The sequence below is a fragment of the Platalea leucorodia genome (genome assembly GCF_965183815.1).
Source record: "Platalea leucorodia genome assembly, chromosome: W".
Lineage (NCBI taxonomy): Eukaryota > Metazoa > Chordata > Aves > Pelecaniformes > Threskiornithidae > Platalea > Platalea leucorodia.
The window spans coordinates 13272085-13292057 of record NC_138859.1 but is presented as its reverse complement, the minus strand read 5'-3'; the positions used below and the strand labels follow the sequence as shown (position 1 = coordinate 13292057).

General features: G+C 40.2%; 1 pseudogene across 1 annotated transcript; it reads right to left on the bottom strand.

Moving 5' to 3' along the window:
• Window positions 1-1490: 1490 nt before the first annotated feature.
• Window positions 1491-19460, bottom strand: LOC309601765 (betaine--homocysteine S-methyltransferase 1-like; annotated as a pseudogene). The gene is made up of 8 exons: window positions 19422-19460; window positions 15251-15383; window positions 10340-10458; window positions 8153-8344; window positions 7408-7554; window positions 5734-5916; window positions 1972-2200; window positions 1491-1691 (listed from the first exon to the last, which is right to left on the bottom strand). The product of its transcript is annotated as a betaine--homocysteine S-methyltransferase 1-like (transcript).
• Window positions 19461-19973: the final 513 nt, after the last annotated feature.

Genomic DNA, 19973 nt, shown 5'->3' with positions numbered 1-19973 from the left:
CCACTTTCTTGATTTGTCTACTTTTGGCTTTCAGGCAAAAATTCCAGCTAGTAACTATTTCAATTTGTTATAAGCATGATGAAGGCAGATGGCTTTCTCTAAAAATCTGTCTGCCAATAACAGTCTGAAAAGGATATTTGAAGTTTCCCACTAAAGTGTTGCATGTTTATAAGTTTCCTGAACTGCAGCATATCAACACGGATAGAAATAATGAAATAAGCTTATACATAAAAAGTAGCCCAACAAAAGCTTTCAACACTCTAACTTCAAGAATCATATTTTTCATAAAAGTAGTGGCTTTAATGTAGAATGGGTGGGAATGGGATTCTAGAGAGAAATCTGAAAGTTGTGTGGTAATTCACAAAAATTAACTATGGAAACGTGTCCTTTATGGTTTCCAAGTGTAGTGATATCCTTTGTAAGAAAACGCTTCTCAACAAATTCAGCGTACAGATGTCCTTGGGTTTTCTTAACTTAGGTGGATTAATCTATTTCCTAACAGGGTTTTTCATCTCTTCTTATAGCTAATTTTCTCTAGACTGAATCAATCAGCTTAAACAGAATCATGGAATGTTTTACTACGCTTATATACAGGAGTTATATTTTAGGAAGCTTCAGTTTTAAATGCTATTTTGAGATAACCAAGTGTTTCAAGTGAGATATCCAGAAATCAGCTGGATCATTTGAAAATTACAGTGGTTTACTGGAGATACGTTATTCTGTTTGAGCTCTCATGATTTAAGGTGTGAAGATAATACAATACTATTCCATCATATTACTTTTAATTTATTTGACTTTTCAAAATTTCAGAATAATCTCTTAACCGTTTTAGTCTCCAGAGAAGTAAATCTTGTGTACATGGTACCCTGAGACAAAAACAGTGAGTTATTTACCTGTCATTTTTCTTTCCTAAAAGTTCCTGCATGTAAGAAATTCCTGCAAGAGCTCATTCTCATTTTCCTTATCTTTTGATTCCATTTATAAGATGCATTTTTCTAGTTTACTTTTATTCTCTTGAAGTCAAGAAAGTGGCTACAGATAACTGTGTGTCTGAAGCATTGGCAGCTTGTGTGTCCCTGAAGTAGCCTTCAACAAATCCTGAGGAAATTCCTACATAATCCCAAACTGAAAACAGACTCAGGAGTGGAAGTCCATGGATACTGTATTTATAGATGGCTTTTTCTCTTTTCACAGGTGAGTTGAGTCAATTATTACTTTCCACGTATTTCTGTGTCTACCCAGTTGATGGCACCTAGCTAACAAGAAGCTCAGTTGTTATGAGAATCCAAAACTCCTTCTGACTGTGTCTTCTCTAAACTATTCGTCCAGAGAAAGATTTTATTATCAGTTTGACATATTAATCTGTAATCACATTATTTTTGCATTTTGTCTCTTTCATTAGATGTTAACTGATAAATCAACGGGGCACTCATCTTCACAGATTTTTCTTGTGAAGCATGAGATGGTCTGTAGATAAATCATTCTAACATTTAGACAACTGCAGTGGATTGGAACAACTGTTTCCGAAAGAGCTCTTTCAGCTGTTGTTCACTTGTTGCTTCTTTCTGTTGCATCAGCTCTCTGGTTCCTTTGGTTACCCCCCCCCCCCCCAGCCATCTGGCTTTGAGACTGAAGGACAATATGGCCTGCCTGAAGCAGGCCTCAGATTCTCCCAGTATTCTCTTCTTGCCCTAAAGAAAGAAAAGGAAATATTACAAAACTTTCATTACTTTCACATTAATTCAGACCAAATGTTCATTTTGAAGAGGGATGAGAATTTTTGTAGCTCTCCTACTGCCCCTTTGCCCCTTTTACTGCTCCCAGATCAAATTTAATTCTTCAAAATTATTAACACAGAATGTTTACGGTTATATTTAGACCTCCATATTGGTTAAGCTAGTCTGCTGCATGGACCAATGTAAGCCTTTATAAGGAGGGTGCTGGTGTGCTTTCCAGTTCAGATATACATACCTTGCTCTGACCCAGGGTTTGGTATGCATGCTCAGGTTATTGCCCCAGCTGCCATGTTTCTCAGAAGCTTCTCGCAAAAATCCTCTTTCAGGAGCCAGCTCCTCAGCTATTGCTCGGATGTGATATGGCTCAAATCCACAGCAGCCTCCAATGAAATGAATTCCTAAATCATAGGCCTTTCTTGCATATTTTTGAACATCCCATCTAGTTACAATTCTTGGCTCCAGACCTGCAAAGACATTCATATCTTAAATTTTCACCATGCTCCAGTTCACCGCATTTTTTTGTAAGAAATCACATTATTGAGACACTTGCACACTATTTGCAAAACTGGTTGTAGATGTAGATGTTTGAGCTGTCTGAGCTAGAATTAATAATGCAAACTTTCAGGAGTCTAGCTTTTAGATTCTGTTATGCTTTGCTGAGCTATGCTTGTTGTAAGCTGCTTTGGCTTTGAAAAACAGCACCTAATATCTTCTGAGACTGATCAAGCCCTAAGTCACATGCTTGCCATTCTGCCAGAGTTCTTAGCTGAAGTACTGGAGCACTTTCAATGTTATGCCCACAAGTCCAAAGAGTTCTTAATGAACAATCAATATCTGGGAAATCTGATTACAGTACTCTAATCTGTGAAAGGAGAAGGTATCATCAGCCTACCTGCAACAGGAATAAGCCTGCTTGTTATTCCTCAGGAATGCTTACTACACTTTTTTCCATGACCAGCTAATGGCAGGCAGTTGTTTCGCTGACAGCTGGGATCTGTAGCTATTTCTTAGCCCATCCCTTACTTAGTTATAAGCCCATCCATAAGCAGTTTGCTGCCTCAAGCCACTTCCTTGTGGAAAGTTCTGTGTGTAGATGACTTAGGATGGCTAAGATGCAACCTTTCTTTTGAACCCCTCTTCGTGTTGCAGGTTGTGGTAAGCAGAGCGGAGGGACGCCAGAGCTGAGAGGAAAGACGTGTGGAAGGAAAGGAACAGAAAGTGAGAAGAACAAGGAAAAGCACACCTGAAAGGGAAGGAGGCACAGGAGTTGCAGAACTGGAAAGAAAAGACCAGGGACTGGAGAAGAAACTTGAAGGAATAAAAATACAGGAATAAAGGAATAAAAATCCTCCCACTTCTTTATGCACATCTGCAGGAGATGAATCAGCTTGGTTATGAGGAGAGTGCAGCATGATGTCTGGGCACTGAACATTCCTCTAGGCAAAGAAGCCGTGGTGAGGTAGTAAGGTTCCAGCACCACAGCAGAAGTAGGATTCTTCTTCCTACATCCTGTCCCAGAAATGCCTAATATGCAAGAAGGTGATGCAAAGCAGATCTGCTCAAAGTCCAGTGAGTAGTTAAAGAGACAGAGTCAGAAAATAAAAAACAGAAGGGAAAAAAATGAAATGGTCTTAAACAGAAAATTATTGGTCTCAGAGGGAAAGACTGGACAACGGAAAAATAGATGGTCTAATATCAGAAGGAAAACCAGATTAAGCTATCTTAGAAAGCTGTTTAAATAAAAGTTTGTGTACAGTCCTGCAGATGTGAGAGAAAGCATCAGAAGCATCAATTCATGATTTCCTTGTCTCTCATATATCATTAAAAAGCTAATGCAAAATTGATACAAAACGATCAACAGTAAGAATGCAGCATCTTGCACTCAATTTATACCCGTATAAGCAACTAAACTCCAGGAGAACAGTATAGGGTGTTTCCCTGTCTTCTCCGTCACCCACCCTGTCACAATCAGTCCTTGTGTTTCAGGAGCATAAGGACAGCACCAACCTAACAGCTCTGAAGAAACATGGATAGACTCCGCCATAAGAACTGGCCACACATGGTGAAACATGGTGATTGAAAACAAGCAGTATGCTACGAAAAGAAGTTGCCACATAGATCACGTTTTGTGGGGTTTTCTTCCCCCCTCCCAAAAATGACTAACATTCTATTTTCCGTGCCTGTCAATGTACAGTATTTTTCTTGGCTTTATTCAGAATTAAATATCTCTAGCTTAACAGTTTATGTTATCATTTACAGTAAAAAGATATTGAAATTTTCATCAACTTCTGATGAGAAGATTGTAATGTGCGCCTAGATTTAGCCCCTCTGTACGTCTACTCTTGAGATAACTGGGTATGCTTTGACTGACCAGGACTTTTCTGTCTAAAACATTGTCCTTGCTTAACTGGTGACATTTGAGAGCAATTGCAGTAACACAGAAGGGAAAACACAGAAAACTGGAAAAAGTTCTAAAGATAAATAAATACTGCTGGTATCTAGATGCTGGAGTTTGCCAATACAACATAGCCAATGCTTTTCTAGAAACTGAGATCTTGTTGGCCTGTACAGAGGTTATGTACACTTCAAATACCTAAATGCCTCTTTGTGCATATTGCCTTCCACAAAAAGCAGAGTCAACTGGGTCAGTTTAACAATGATTTACCAAACTACTTCTCTGCCATCAAGTGATCAGTTGCTCCTTCTGGGTAGTGCAAACATTCACAGAACCAGGCTTCTCCAATTGACTCATGAAATTTCTGAAAACTGACATCTCATACAGTTTGCTTATAACATACAAACCAAGAACCATAACAAACCAAAGAGTGAATCCTTCAATTAACTTGATTACTTACTGCATCTGTTCTATCATTTTTGCTTGCAATCAGAGGAGTTATACGAAGGAATGAATAGGATAAATGAGTTCCTGACACTTTTAAACATCCCAGAGTATTTTCAGAACCCAGACATGTTGTTATTATCTAATGAATGCCTCAGGCTCATGCTTTATTCTTTTTCCTTCATTTACGTAGAGAGGACTTTTAAAATAAAATATCTTCCTGAAAATCACATCCATATCTTTTTTTTTTTTTCCTAAAAATTCAAGTTTCAGTTGTTTTAATACCTTATTTTATAGGCTGATCTTGAAAAAAAGAAGAATGTATGATATCTGAAAATGAAGGCATTTTTCTAATCAATTTTAAAATGTTTAGGCTGCTTTTTTCCTCTTATCTTAAGAGGATGTGACCTTCTACATCCCAGGTGGGAATAAGCCCTAAATACACAAGCCTTATATACACATAAAGTGGCTGAATCTTTCGGTCTTTTGGGTAGAATTTCTGCTGAGCATAAGAGTGATGAATCCATCTCCAAACTGCTAATCCATTTGTAAGCAACATCAAAGAACATATTCCCTCTTCTGCTTTCTCTCTAATCTCACTTATCTTAGACAGTTACACTTGCAAGACTGAACCATTATGAGTGCAAGAATCATGCACCTATACTAATGATCCAGCTCCGCATATGCATTATACATTAAATCCCTATGCAGGTAAACATTATAGGGCTCATGGGCTAGACGTCACAACCGAGAATGCTGGGGAGCTCCAGTCCAAAGGCATTTAAAGTCTGGGTTGTTTTTAGTGTATTTGCTCTTGTTAATTTCTTTGGACTATTTTACAGCTGTCCTGAACAAGGTTCTATAGCACAAGAAAAAAAAAAACAACATTTTTTTTTAATTGATTTAGGTTGTGGCACTTTAACTGTTTTCATCATAATTTCACTTTCAGTCACATGCTGTGATACTGCTGAAATACTCTCATTATCTGGATGATCTTTAACCCAATCCATCTATGCAGAATGCCAGACAGGATAATTGAGACTGATCCTATTGTACAGGAGGATGCCTTGCAGTTTCAGCTTTGCTAAAAGCTAGGGGAAAAAAAGGAACAGACAGTAAATAAATTAAAAAAAAAAAAAAAAGATACCCTTGTCTTACCAAAGGGAAATTCTGGAAGGTCAATAAATCCTTGCTTCCCACAATCAGGTGTATGGAAAGCAAGTGGTTGGGACATCAGGTGAGCTTTCAGTTTAGCAGCGTGCAAGCCCTCTTTCATCAGTCTCACAGTTTCCAGGGAGGTATCTGGGTCAAAATGGCAGTTGACTCCAACAATAGAAGCACCTAGGAGGAGGAAAATAAATAAGTTCAAGTCACATCTCCCTAGGAAGTGGGAGGTGAAAGTTCTTAGCCACAGCACTCCATAAGCAGAGCAGTCCATCTGTACACCAGCACTATGAACACAAGCGTCCTGGTTTCAGCTGGGATAGAGCTAATTTCCTTCCTAGTAGCTGGCATAGTGCTGTGTTTTGGATTTAGGATGAGAATAATGTTGATAACACACTGATGTTTTAGTTGCTGCTAAGTAGTGCTTACACTAGTCAAGGACTTTTCAGCTTCCCATGCTCTGCCAGGTGCACAAGAAGCTGGGAAGGGGCACAGCCAGGACAGCTGACCCACACTGGCCAAAGGGCTATTCCGTACCATATGACGTCATGCTCAGTATATAAGCTGGGGGAGTTGGCCGGGGGGCAGGGATCGCTGCTCGGGGACAGGCTGGGCATTGGTCAGCAGGTGGTGAGCAATTGCATTGTGCATCACTTGTTTTGTATATTCTTTTATGATGATGATGATGATGATGATGATGATGATGATGATGATGATGATGATGATATCTCTTCCTGCTGTCCTATTAAACTGTCTTTATCTCAACCCACAGGTTTTACTTTTTTTTTCAATTCTCTCCCCCATCCCACCAGGAAGGGGAGGAGGGTGAGCGAGTGACTGTGTGGTGCTTAGTTGCCGACTGAGGTTAAACCACGACAACAAGGTAGTTGGATTAGAGCCAGCCTCAACTCTCCTGAGGCTGATCATTCCATTTACATCTCAGTTGCACTCTTTACCTTCCTGATGAGGAATCACATCTCCCACCCTCATGCAGTTGCTTTTCTCATCAGTGCTCAATCAGTGAAGACTGATTATGTACAGCCACATATACAAATAGCTAACAGGTTCCTAACACAGGTTCTGCCTTTGGATTTCAACTCTTAACTCCAAAGGAAAAGAGTAGTTCAGAACAGATATAATAAAACCCCTGTATGGTCGGTCCATCATGCCCCTGATTAATTCCTTCTGCCCTTCCCTTTGTCCTGCAGAAAACACAGCATTTGATAGGCAATAAGATTAATTTTTTCATTCTCTTATTCTCTCATCCTGGATTTGAACTGTGCTCCACACATTTCTAAAAACATGAGCAGAGAATCAAAGGCGGCTTTGGATTCTGCTTATGTTTCATAATCCTGAGCCCAGAATTTGGGGCTGGGTCTGTAATCAACTTTGAATAGTTTTAGGATTTTGTTCTACTCAGTATCAGCTGCCTGTGGCTATTGCTCCCAATACCATCCTGGTTAATAAGGATTTTATAGCTGCATTTTCATACTTTTTTTTACAGGACTGCTCTAGTAAAGTACACATAGAAACTCTTCCACAGGCTCAAAACTTTCATCAAGTATAATTGGGAAGCTATCTACTTGAGATACACATCCATTTATCTCAATGATTAAGGACTTAACTTTGTTCCATACTTTTAAAGTGCAGATTAAAACAGATTCTTACCAGCCTTTACCAGTCGGACAGCACATTGTCCGGGGGGCACGCCATGCATGTCTCCTTCTGGACAATGCACATTGTAGCTGCAACTGGCTTCCTAGATTCTTTTAGGACTTCAACAGCCCAGACAGCTTCTTCAACATGTTCAAAATACTGAAAGAAATTAAAAGTGGACTACTTTCGTTTCTTGGAGATGAAACATAAACACATTAATCCAGACCCCAAATTCACCAGCAATACAATGACTTGATTCTTTTCTGATTTACACTAACAGAATTCAGTTGAGTTCACTGACCACACAGTTAAAAAAGGATTTTAAAAAGTCAGAAGGAAAACTAAATCCAAAATAAAAAGATACTCATGTTTCAGAATAAGAATGCCCATACAGGGGGTTAATCAGGGATTTATCCCTGAAGAACTATTTTCATCTAGAAAAGTCACCATGGGTTGGTTACTTACGGAGTACAGGAGGAAACAGGAACTAATCAAGATCACATTAATCTATCCTCTTTGTACTGGTACAGAATTTGACTTGACTGAGATGATAGAAATTTAGGGTTCAAGGTCCTATTCTAGGACGCTTGCAGATACTGCTGTGCATTTAGAAAACATCTGATTCTACTGGAATAAAAGTATAACAGAAAATTTTAAAGAAGGAAGCAATATATACTTGTATTCCCTAAAGTAGACTAGACATCTTAAAGTTAACACACTGTGCCAGCTGAAGGCATGTACTTTTTTACAGATTTACCTCTGCAATTAGGAAGTCAACATTCTTCTTCATAAAGCCATCTAGTTGCTTTCGAAAGGCTGCTTTAACCTCTGCTTTATCCTTGCAGCTTAAGTATGATGGTGTTTGACTGAGTCCTCCAGCCACTAAAGCATCACCTTCATTAGCCACTTCTCTTGCAATGTCACAAGCAGCTTCATTCACTTTCTGGCACTATATGAATATAGATTACATCATTTTTACCTGGTCAGAGATATGCATGTAATTTCAGAGCACAAAAAGGACAAAAGACTTCTTCATATTCATTTATAATTTAAATGTATTTTTCTATAATATTGATTAGGAAGATCAGCATTTTTCAAAAAAATAACAAACATTAAGAAACAGATTTCTTGCAACTTATAAGTTATCATATTATCAAACACTAATACAAAAACATATTACCTTTAATACATCTTACACAAATAGTCTATAAAAAAGCAAATATTTGGTGTGAAGCAGAATTTTTTTTTCCTCTTAGAAAATAAGTTAGTTAGTTACACTTAAGTGTCTGCTTCTATTCTGAGATTTTGTGGATGGAAAAAAAGAGTAGTAATTTCAATTGATTTTTCATTCTGTTTCTTAATGTATTATTTTAGTATTTTGATAATTTTCAAAATTTAAGCTATGATATGATATAGAGTCATTTAAGGCACTTTTAAAAGGATGTCATTAATTACCTGATGTTAAAGTTACCAATTTAAGAATAGCAAAGGGAAACTTATCACTATATATGATTAATTAATCACCTAGACTGAAAGACACATTCCCTGTATACCCAAACCAGGATGACTAGAACAGCTTGTGAAAGAGGTTAAGCTGGGAAAAAAAGATTTTTGGAAAAGAATCATTATTTGGGATAGATAACAAGGACTGATTAGAGCAGGTTTCTTTGTGGCCCATGGGCTACTTAGAATCTACATAGGTTTCTCTCAGCTGAAGTTTTCCATGGCTGCCTCAAAACATCCAGATGATTTTTAAGGCTATTGCTGACAGAGTGTCTTCCATTTGCACTTCTGCTCAGGTACGTGTTTGGGAACACCAGGAGCTGGAGCCATAAACCAGTTAGAGCCTGGAGGAAACTGCTTCTAGAACTGGCAGCAAATCAAGCTTGAAAGTTTTGCTGCAATGCATTCCAGTTTCCAGTTGCTTTCCCAACCCCTCTTATCATTTTTCGTTGCAGCATGGCTAGTTCCAGAGGCACTATGTTTCTGGGATATCACTTCAGACATTTCGATGTTGCATCTATTGAATGTAAAGGTACAGCATTTCAGATAAATTTGGTCATATGACATTTTAATGTCTTAACCTCTTAATTAAGCCTCAAGTGTTTCCCTAGTGTCCAGATTGCTCTAGTTTCTGACTTGGGATATCTTCACATAAATATATTCCTTCCTCTCTGCGCCCTGGAGAATCTTCTCTATTTTCCAGAGGCTGAAATAATAGACAATAGGACCAAAGGGGAAAAGATCAGAGAAAACACCCAACGACAAATCTTCTAGTCTCAAAGGAACTATCTAGAAATGTTTGTGCCAGAAGTCCCAGTGGAGATGGGGCCTGCATCTAGTGAAGGCACCCAACATCCTACAACTCCTCTGTGTAGGGGGTAAGAAAACACCAACACAGTACTTCTGTTACTGTACCAGATTACCCTTACACATGAGAAGGGGAATACTGACCACAGTGTATACCTTGGATTTTTTAGTTGATATTTTATTGAAGACATGGTCCTAAAAAAACATTCAGTTCTTATTAGCAAGTCATTATTCTCCAGGATTCTTCACCATTTTTGCAGTTGATTTGTTTCTCTGGATGCTAAAGCATTTCTTTTTTTACAATTGATTTTGCTCTCTGTGCATTTAGTCCTCCCTATACTTTGTATGAAAACTCCAGTAAACTATCTCCTCAGATGGGAAAAATAAGATGTGGGCATCCTTTTTCCTCTCTTCATCTTTGCCCCATTTTGTTATTTTTTTTTTTTTCTTTCCCCTTTAACCTTGTCTTTCTTACTATTCCAAATTCTGAAATTGCACCATCTCATTCTTTGGTCCTCAAATATAACCAAAACTGTTATGACAAACTGTGAAAATACTTGATAATTCTTTCTATTAAACCTTTTGAAATGAATACACTTATTTCATATCTCCATCAAAATAGTATTTTACTCACACTTATTTCCTCAGCTACATAATTGCCCCTGTTCTCTAGTTTGTCCTCACTGGCATAAAATGTGAATGCCTGCAGAACATTGGATCCAGCTCTGAGGAATTCCCGGTGAAGCTGACAAACTGCAAAGAATTAAAAGAGACAAAGAAGAGATGTTTGGTACAGTTATTACTATTATTATCCCAAAACTAAATGTTTATTGAATTAATGTTACTGTAAAAGAAGTGATACTGTGTTTACTAGAAGAGCCATTATGAGGGAGTAGAAGCAGTACCCCAGTCTGTGTAGAATTCCTTTCTTCCCACTCTTAGAACATTAGGTAGAAAACTTCCTTCTTAGTTATTCTCTGCTAAGAATGACTGAAGATTTCTATATTTAGTTCATCAGTAGATTCAGATGCTCACGTACCCAAGAGTCGGGCCACTGAAGAACATCAAAACAACCAGCAGGTGGATCGGGCTGCTAAGATTGAAGTGGCTCAGGTGGATCTGGACTGGCAACATGAGGGTGGATTGTTTATAGCTCGGTGGGCCCATGACACCTCAGGCCATCAAGGAAGAGATGCAACAGACAAATGGGCTCGCGATCGAGGGCTGGACCTGACCATGGACGCTATTGCACAGGTTATCCATGAATGCGAAACATGCACTGCAATGTGTACCTCAAGGGGATTTGATTTTGGGTGAAAATAGCCAATGAACTGAATGGTATGATGTTAATTGCTATATAATACTGTATGTCATCACTTCTATGGTGGCTATATGCTATATCAACAGAATCACAGTAAGAATCACCCAGATTAATGAAGAATGAACTTTGATGGAACCGAGCAAAGTGCAGCGGTGATAGAACCATAACTGGCTTCAGCATGCAACAACCCAACACCACACACCATCTCTCCTGCCCTATAGGACTGTTATGAGAGATGAAGCCCAAAGTCATGGACCGAATGAACTCAACGGACATTTTAGAGGGATGGCCCATGGACTAAGGGAATGATATCTGTGTGTACATATCAAAAGACTGGAAAAGTGGTGGTGATTAATTGGAATGTATTGGAAAGGATAGGACCTGGGCATGACATAGATGGTATAGAATAAGGGGTGGATACTGTCCTGGTTTCAGCTGGGATAGAGCTAATTTTCTTCCTAGTAGCTGGCACAGTGCTGTGTTTTGGATTTAGGATGAGAATAATGTTGATAACACACTGATGTTTTAGTTGCTGCTAAGTAGGGCTTACACTAGTCAAGGACTTTTCAGCTTCCCATGCTCTGCCAGGTGCACAAGAAGCTGGGAGGGGGCACAGCCAGGACAGCTGACCCACACTGGCCAAAGGGCTATTCCGTACCATATGATGTCATGCTCAGTATATAAACTGGGGAGAGTTGGCCGGGGGGCAGGGATCGCTGCTCGGGGACTGGCTGGGCATGGGTCAGTGGGTGGTGAGCAGTTGCATCATGCATTACTTGCTTTAATAATAATATTATTATTACTACTATTTTATTTCAGTTATTAAACTGTTCTTATCTCAACCCATGAGTTTTCTCACTTCCACTCTTCCGATTCTCTCCCCCACCCCATCAGGGAGAAGGGAGGGAGCGAGCAGCTGTGTGGTTCTTAGTTGGTGGCTGGGGCTAAACCACAACAACCCACAAAACAATAATTATAATAATTTCTAGAACACTACTTATCATGTAAAACAGAGTTAAAACGCTCAACAGCTTATAGCAAATACAGGAATAATTTATTCCCTAGATATTGTATAGAGACATGAGAACACTGCAGTTTCTATGGCAGATGTTTGGAAAAGCTTTCCTGAAGTCTTGGTTCATCATACCTCATTGTCTACAGACAATCTGTGTCATTAGGGAAACATGTTAATGTGTCACGAGAATAAAATTACTGCCTTCAGCTACAACAAACACAGCATTCTATGCCAGAGAGGCTCAAACGGTAGTCTGAGTTGCTAGAGTCAATCTGCACACACAGCAGCACATCTGCTTTCAGTGAAGGAACAGTGTGGTGTCCCTTGCTTTTCTCTACTAGTACCAGTATTTCATTTCTAATTACAGCCTTGGGTAACCACACTGTGATTTAACACAGCAGTCACAAAGAACTATCCAGGAACATAGATTCTAGCAGAGCTACAATTCAAAGAGTCCCTGGAATTTGCCTGAACTATCGGGATCAAATTTCAGTTTTACAGCCTTTACACAGTCAAAACATTCCTAGTGCAGAGAGTATTCTTTTTCCTACATCATTAAAACAGGCTACTGAGCCCAACTAAAAGGACTGTCTCTGTATGTTTCTAGTGTTCTGTAGTTTGTTTTTCTATTCGCCCCCATGAAAAATCATTGATGAACACTAGTCAGGAAATGTGAAAAGGAAAAAATAATCTACAAATATTTTCACAAATGCTTTATGACATTTCCATAATAAACTAGATTTATTTACCCCCATGGTTAGTGCTCTTTAAATATGGTTCCTGCATTCCTAGAAGAATGTTTGGGATTTGTGTGAATAAGGATGGAGACATTGGTAGGCAAATGAAACATAATCTAACACGTATGAATAAGGAACTTTATATCCCAAACTATCAGGTATGTGAACAGCAGACTCTTGAATGGGTCTGCATTTGGAGGGAAAGAATAGCATTATAAGTAAAGTATCAGCCTGAATCTCATTCAATCCCAGGCAAATCATTTTTACCACTAGAATACACTTAGTATTATCAAGCCCACAGTAGTCTGCATGATGCTATCAAAAACCCAAACCACTCTAATTTACTTCTTGTGTGACTTCTAGCATGTTACTGAAGCTATGTTTTCTTCCACTATTTGAGAAATGAGGTAACAGCCACATATGAGGCTAAACAATTATTAAATTTGATGCATTTTAGGAGTCAGACATACAACACTGAGTTTTCATTTCAATCTACCATGAGTTGGACATTTCACAAAAGACACAGACTTAAGCTAACAGCAGATGGGGGCAGTAAGTGCATATGCATATTGCTCAGTACAGAGCAGTAGCTCAGATACCTGATCTGGCTCAGAAGAAATATTTAGATCTCATTTCTAAACTTGTCAGTCTGGCAAAACTTCTCCTCCCTTGTAACGGAGATAATGGCCTTCAACTCACTTTTTTTTTTTTCTTCTTTCTTTTTTTTTTTTTTCCCCTCCATCATTCCTTGCTGCAATCTCAGAACCTCCCTCATTCCTTACAAAGACAAGAAGGGCCGGTAGTTGTATGGTTTTTTACACCAGCTGGCTCAGACAGTTGGTCCTTCTGTTCTTTACACCTGCTTTCAAAATAACATGACCCTTGAGCATGCAGGAGCAAAGAGCAATAACAGAGGGGAGGCAGCACACTGCACTGAAAGAAATGAACACATTTCCAGTTAAGGGTGTATTTATAAATAGCCTACAAAGGGCTTATAAAAGTGTTATGTTACAGACATGAGCAATATGTTCTAGCAAATCAGTAGGGGGCTAACCTATGACTACTGATCACTTGTTTAAAACAAATCTGTGTGCCAATTTAGCCTATTTAAGCCATCTGCAACTGCCTCTATGTAAGGTAATGTCTTGCATTCCCCATGGACCGAGACCTACACTTCCTGAGAAGGCATGTGGAGAGGGTCAAAGACTTTTGTGGTACAAAAGAAATAAGCAAAGGGGAAACAAAGAGCATGGTATAAGCGCTACGATTTGTAAGATGGAATGCGCAGGGGCAGAAAAAGGTACAGGTGGAGAGAAAGAGAGAGGTGATAGGATGTATTTTTGGGAGATGAGGTTCAACAAATTAGGTCATCACCCTTTAAACCTTTGCTGGAGCACTGCATTATCTAAGGCTGTCCATGACCCTAAGTTAGGCATGCTACACAAAGTAACACTTGAAGGCTGAGAAGGATTAGGGGAAAAAATAGGTAAGGTGTACAAAGCAATGTAATAGAGAGGGCTAAGATCTCTATTTCTCCTTCTCCTCTTCTTCCTTCTTCCCCCTTTATAGAGGAAAAAGACTAATTTGGAAGGACATACACTTAAGACAGAACAAAGAAAATTTTTTTCCCAGGACATTCTGAATTAGCTTGTGGGATTAACTGCACATGATATTACTAGGGCAAATGCTTTATTGTAATGAAGCATACATAAATAGATAATAGCACCTGCTTTTGCACTATTTATGCTAAACACTATAATCTTTATGCTGTAAGGCATAGAATGATTGCTCATTTTGCCCCCCTCCACTGTAGACAGTCACTCCATTAAATGGGATAGGCAGAAGTTGAGTTAACACCCTTGGCACAGCAACTGATGCAATTTTATTGCAATTCTTAGGTTCTTATGAGGTTTATCAATCCTCATTTCACAGTGGAGCCAGATACATTAAATACTCCTCTTCCATTCCATTGTTTATTAAAAGCTGCCGTTTTCCTGAAGGAATTAATAAACAAACTGTATTCATTTATAATGGTCAGAACACAACAAAACAGATAGTTAACTGCAGAATTTTTTGTCACAAGATGTTGTGAAGGATAAACTTGATATCAGCTCAAGGACAGACTGGACATGTCCATGAGAGAGAAATCACTGAATGTTATTAAATACAAAGATACCATATCTGTGTCAAAAAGTCCCTGGGTTACAAATTACTGAAGACTGGGAAAGCATTCTGGAGAGGTATCACTGTATGTTTGCACTACTCATATTCTTTCCCAACCAACTGCTTTTGACCAGTGTTAGAGCAAGAATAAGGGGTACGATGATTAGGGGGTCTATAGATTCTTAGACTATTCTTAACAGTGTGTAATTCTACATTGTCAAGCAACCCACTACAGGTTCCTATATATTTATTATTTATCCAACCATGTTTACCTTCACTATAGAATCACCATTTCCCAGTAAAACTGACCTGCTTCTGGGTGTTCTACCGTTGCTTCGGGAGTCCAAGGCCTAGCTTTTACATACCCCCTCTTTTCAAGAGCAAAGACGAATCCTCCATCTCCAATCACAAATTCTCCAGCATCTAAACGCTCTAGAATACCCTGCAGAAAGCAGGAAGAAAGGTTAATAATTACAGTTCTTCAGTTTTGTGGGCTTCCTTTGTTGACATTTCCTGTATTTGCAAAGCAGATATAATTATTTGTGGGCTACCAGAAACATCTTTGCCATAATAATAAGAAGTAATCCATTTCCTTCTTGAAATTCTCTTTAAAGAATAGTAGGTGATCTGTTTTACAACATAAGGCGTTAATATATGCATATATATTACATAAGACTTTTAATTATTCAGTTTATTGTATTCCAGAGATATAGTCCCCAGAACTAGAAGTCAATGGTCTAATTCCATTCCTATGAAAGTAAAACACAGTCTCAAATTCTCCTGTAAAATATATGTGAAACTTTTTAAAATGAAACACTAGTATCACTGACCTCTTCATTAGCTCATTTGCTCTTTAGCTACAAATGCCATCATGACAGAGCCTCAGCACAAGTAGCTTGTGACACAAGATGGCACAACAAGCATCAAAAAAAGTAAGCATGTAACATTTTCCTAGCAAATAAGACACATCTCAGAATGCTGGCCTCCATTTTCTGACAGACTTTTCACTGGCCTGGGTTTCCTTACCTAGACTTACAAAATGAAAGAAAATCCTGCTTCTTTTGCACAGCCCAGAAATGTTTTAAGATGCCAAATTACAAACCTTACAGCACCCTGTGATTAACCTTGCTTCTGCCTTGAACTCTACACTAACACAAGGAAAGTGGTAATTATTTTTTTTTGTAAAATGAAAAACATGAATACAAAATATATTGATTGCACCTAATACATATTATTTTTTGTATTCCTTTCATTGCTTCATTGGATTGTTCAAATTTTCAAAAAAGTACCTTGCTGTTATACTAAATAGTACTAAATTCTGCCAGTAGATTACAAACATAATTCTATTTGACTTTAAAAAGTGGATTAATGCAGACCCATTACATTAACAAAGGTAGTGGGTACAGAAAAAGATTTTAAAAAATCAAAGGTAAGACTGAAATTGCTGTCCATAGTTATCTTTTCCTGATGGCCTACTAGCGTTTCAGTAGATGAAATTTGAGGGAGTAGGGGAAAAAAAAGCACCTTGCGGACATAGAGTTGAGTGTGTTTTTTTGTGTTGAGAGGAAGGGTTTTTTAACAATTAGCCTCCAACCTTTAGTAGATTATCTTTCTTGATAATTTCTCCTTCATTCATTCAATTATCTCACACCATACATCCAGGAAAGAAAAACACTTATAACATCTCAGCACTGCCCTTTAGGCAGCATGAGAGTATGCCTTTCCAACAAGAAGGTGCACTGTGCCAACTATGCCAGTTCCAGTACCAAGCATAGCAGTGTAAGGCTACTTGGAGGCCACAAAGCCTGGCTGAGAGGGTCGGCGTTTTTGGCCCAGGCACTGACATAGCAGCAAGGTGATGGGGCTTCTCTGCACAGTGTTGCTGTGCAGATATATGAGCTAGGCCAAGTGTTGGCTTGCAGATGTCTGCATCACATTCCATTGCACATTCTGGACTTTCCAAAATATTGACGTAATTAACTTTACAACGTTAAGAAAAAGTGCAAGCTTTTATCTTTATTTCAGCAGGACCAGGGCAAAACTCAATCTACAATACTCAGTCTCCAAAACTCAGTAATTTTCAATAAGTCTACAAGTCGTGCCTGTCTATTAGGGCAATTCTGTTGTAAGTGTAAATGTCAGGAGGCTTTGTAAAGATTGTGTTTGCAATTAACTAATTTGCAGTTGTAACAGAATGCCTCAAATGGGGCCAGAGAAAGGCACCCAAGGGATCACTGGTTGAGTCCCTGCTTCCTCTGCCTGCCAAGGAATCTTTTACAGACAGAGCCTGCTTCAGAAGTTTAATATGCAGAGAACAGGAGTGCAGAGGGGAAAACAAAAAAAAAAAATCTTAAATGTATAAGCAACCTCAGTTGTTGCTTGTTAACTGAAGATTACATTACAATAGATACATGTTGACACAATATATAGATATATTTAAATGCACTACAATCAACAGGTTTTTTTTTTCAAGTCCCTTCTAGGATTTAACAGCAGTTTCCCTTCACAGTTCTAGCTTTTTTAAACTGCACTTTAAAATAATCTTCACTTTTGACACACAGAAGCAACATAAGCCATGACTGAATAGATTGTGGTATCTTAATATATAATATATTGTGATATATTAAACCTAGCATCAGGGCATCTAATAGCAGGTGACATAACTATAAAGCACAAAGTGCTTAAACTTACTTTGTCAGTTCAGATTGGCTCAAAATGGAAATAACTTTTTTGCGGACTTTATTATAGGTCTGATATCATCTCTTCACACCATTTTTACTTTATCTATACTGGATAAAATACCATTGGTTCAAACAGCATATAGCTAGCATGAGTTCAGCATCAACATTGTTTTGTTCTGCCCCAGAGAACTACAACTGTGTGCTCATGCCCAATCCAGATCAAAATTGTACTGTCAAGTGATCCAGTAGTACACAGATCTGGTATTAAATAACAAGAAATAGTATCTGTAAAAAGCTAACCAGGGCTTTTTTGAGCCATCTTTTCACTGCTTCACTTTTGCTACCATGAACAAAGTTGCACCACAGTCCATACATCTATCCACGGAAGGAGTGCAAATGACTGTATGAAGATATTCCCCCAACCAACTTTAAGAATGTAACCGAACCATATAAGTGAAAAGCCTGCTTGGTCTACCTATATCCTATCTTTCCATCGGTGGAGAGAAAAAAAGCATCTCAAAATAACTATTCAGATCTTAAGTGAGCCCTCAAGAAAGGCTTATCTCTGTCCATTGCCTGTAGGAGAACCTAGGGCAATTGCCTTCTGCTAGGTGTCTGAAGTTAGGTGGCATGTGCCAAAAAATAAGCAGCAGAACAAATACCTCCTCACCTCCTTCCTTTATAACTGAGCTACCTGAAAGGCATAGAGTTCATAGACTTCTTCCCATATCCTTCTGTTCTCTTACTCTAGACTTATATGCTACATATAAAACCAAATAAAAACAGTTCTGAGTAAGAAGTGTCCAGTGTCCTACTAATAATACTGTCCTTCCAAACAGAAGGTAGAATACATGATTCCACTGACCCTCCCAAGCAGCACTGCAGGGTAGCAGTACTGGTATATGTCAGAGAGTCTGATTTAGATATTGCTCAAATGTTTATCTTGATGGCCAGAATGGCTGATGCCTGAATAACCTTTTATACTGGCTTATTTCTTTAGCTAAATGAGAGTGCGAAGGGCATGCATATATTGGAGACTGCGCTCCTATTACAAACACTGTTGGTATTCAGTCATATAAATAAAGGGAAGAGCAATTTGGGGCTTTTAGAGTTGTCAGGACGCTGGAGACAGGAATCCCATCCAATGAAGGTTTATGCTTACAATATTTACAATTTTAATGTGTTGTGAGCACTGCTTAGTTTGCATATCAAATAATATTAAGCAAAATGGTTTTGAACTTTGGTGGCTTCAATCTATGTGTTGAGAGAAATCAAGATTCTGTGAGCTGTTACAGCATTAAGTTGAATCTAATCTATCTATCTCATAACAGTGTCCAAATGTCTTTAATGGTTTGATGCTGAATAGGTATAGTTATTATTACGTCTTTACTTTAGCTTTTCACAATATGCCCTTACCCGCAGAAATACCGAGTACCTTACTTGGAGGTTAAGTGCGGTTTGCGGGTTGTGCCAGTTTTGCAGCAGCTCCCCAGGAAAGCCTCCGGGCAGGACCCCGAGGGGGCGGGAGAGGCGGCCGGGTACAGCGGAGCCCCAGCCCGACCCAGAGTCGAGCTCTGCCCTGTGCCGCTGGGAAGCTCCCGCCGCTCCCCGCCTGCGCGCCTCGCAGCACCGGCGCGAGGCTGCCTCTGCCCTACCGCGTGGTCCCGCTAGGGCAGCGCCCGCACCGCGGCAGGGGCACCCCTCCCAGCGCCCGCCGCTGCCCCCACGCCGGACAGGGGAACGGGCCCGCCGAGAGCAGGGGACCGGGGCCGAGCAGGGGAGGGAGGTGGGGGAATTATCCTTTTGCCCTGTTTCGTGGTCTTCCTGATCGGCAGCATTTTCCTCGCCAAAGGACGCTGGCTACCTGAGACTACCCAGACGACTCGGCACGAAGCAGAAGATAACCCGAGCGCTCAGCCCGCACTTTTATAACGCGGGGAGGAGGCGGGCCGCGGTGAGCAGCGCTGCGAGCGACACCCCCGGCCGGCCCGGCCCCTGCCTCCGCGGGGCGCCCTGGCACGGCCCGGGACTGACCCGCCCCCTCCCGCCACCGCCCCCGCCTGGCTCGGGGACGAGCACTGGGGGTGGGGATCGGGAGGCGCCCGGTAGCTCCTCCGGGCTGCCCCCTCGGCCAAGGGGCTGGCCAGCGCTCTCCATCCCTGCTGCGGGCGGGCTGCGCGCGGGATGAGCGCGGTGCTGCGGAGAGCCCTGCGACGGCTGCGACCTCCCGCCGCGGCGGCCGGCCCGACCCCCCCCCGCCGCCGCCGCGGCTGCCCTGCGGCCCCTCGGCGGCGGCGCGGGCACGCGCGGGCCGGGCCGGGCTGGGCGCGGGGGCGGTGAGGAGCTCCGGG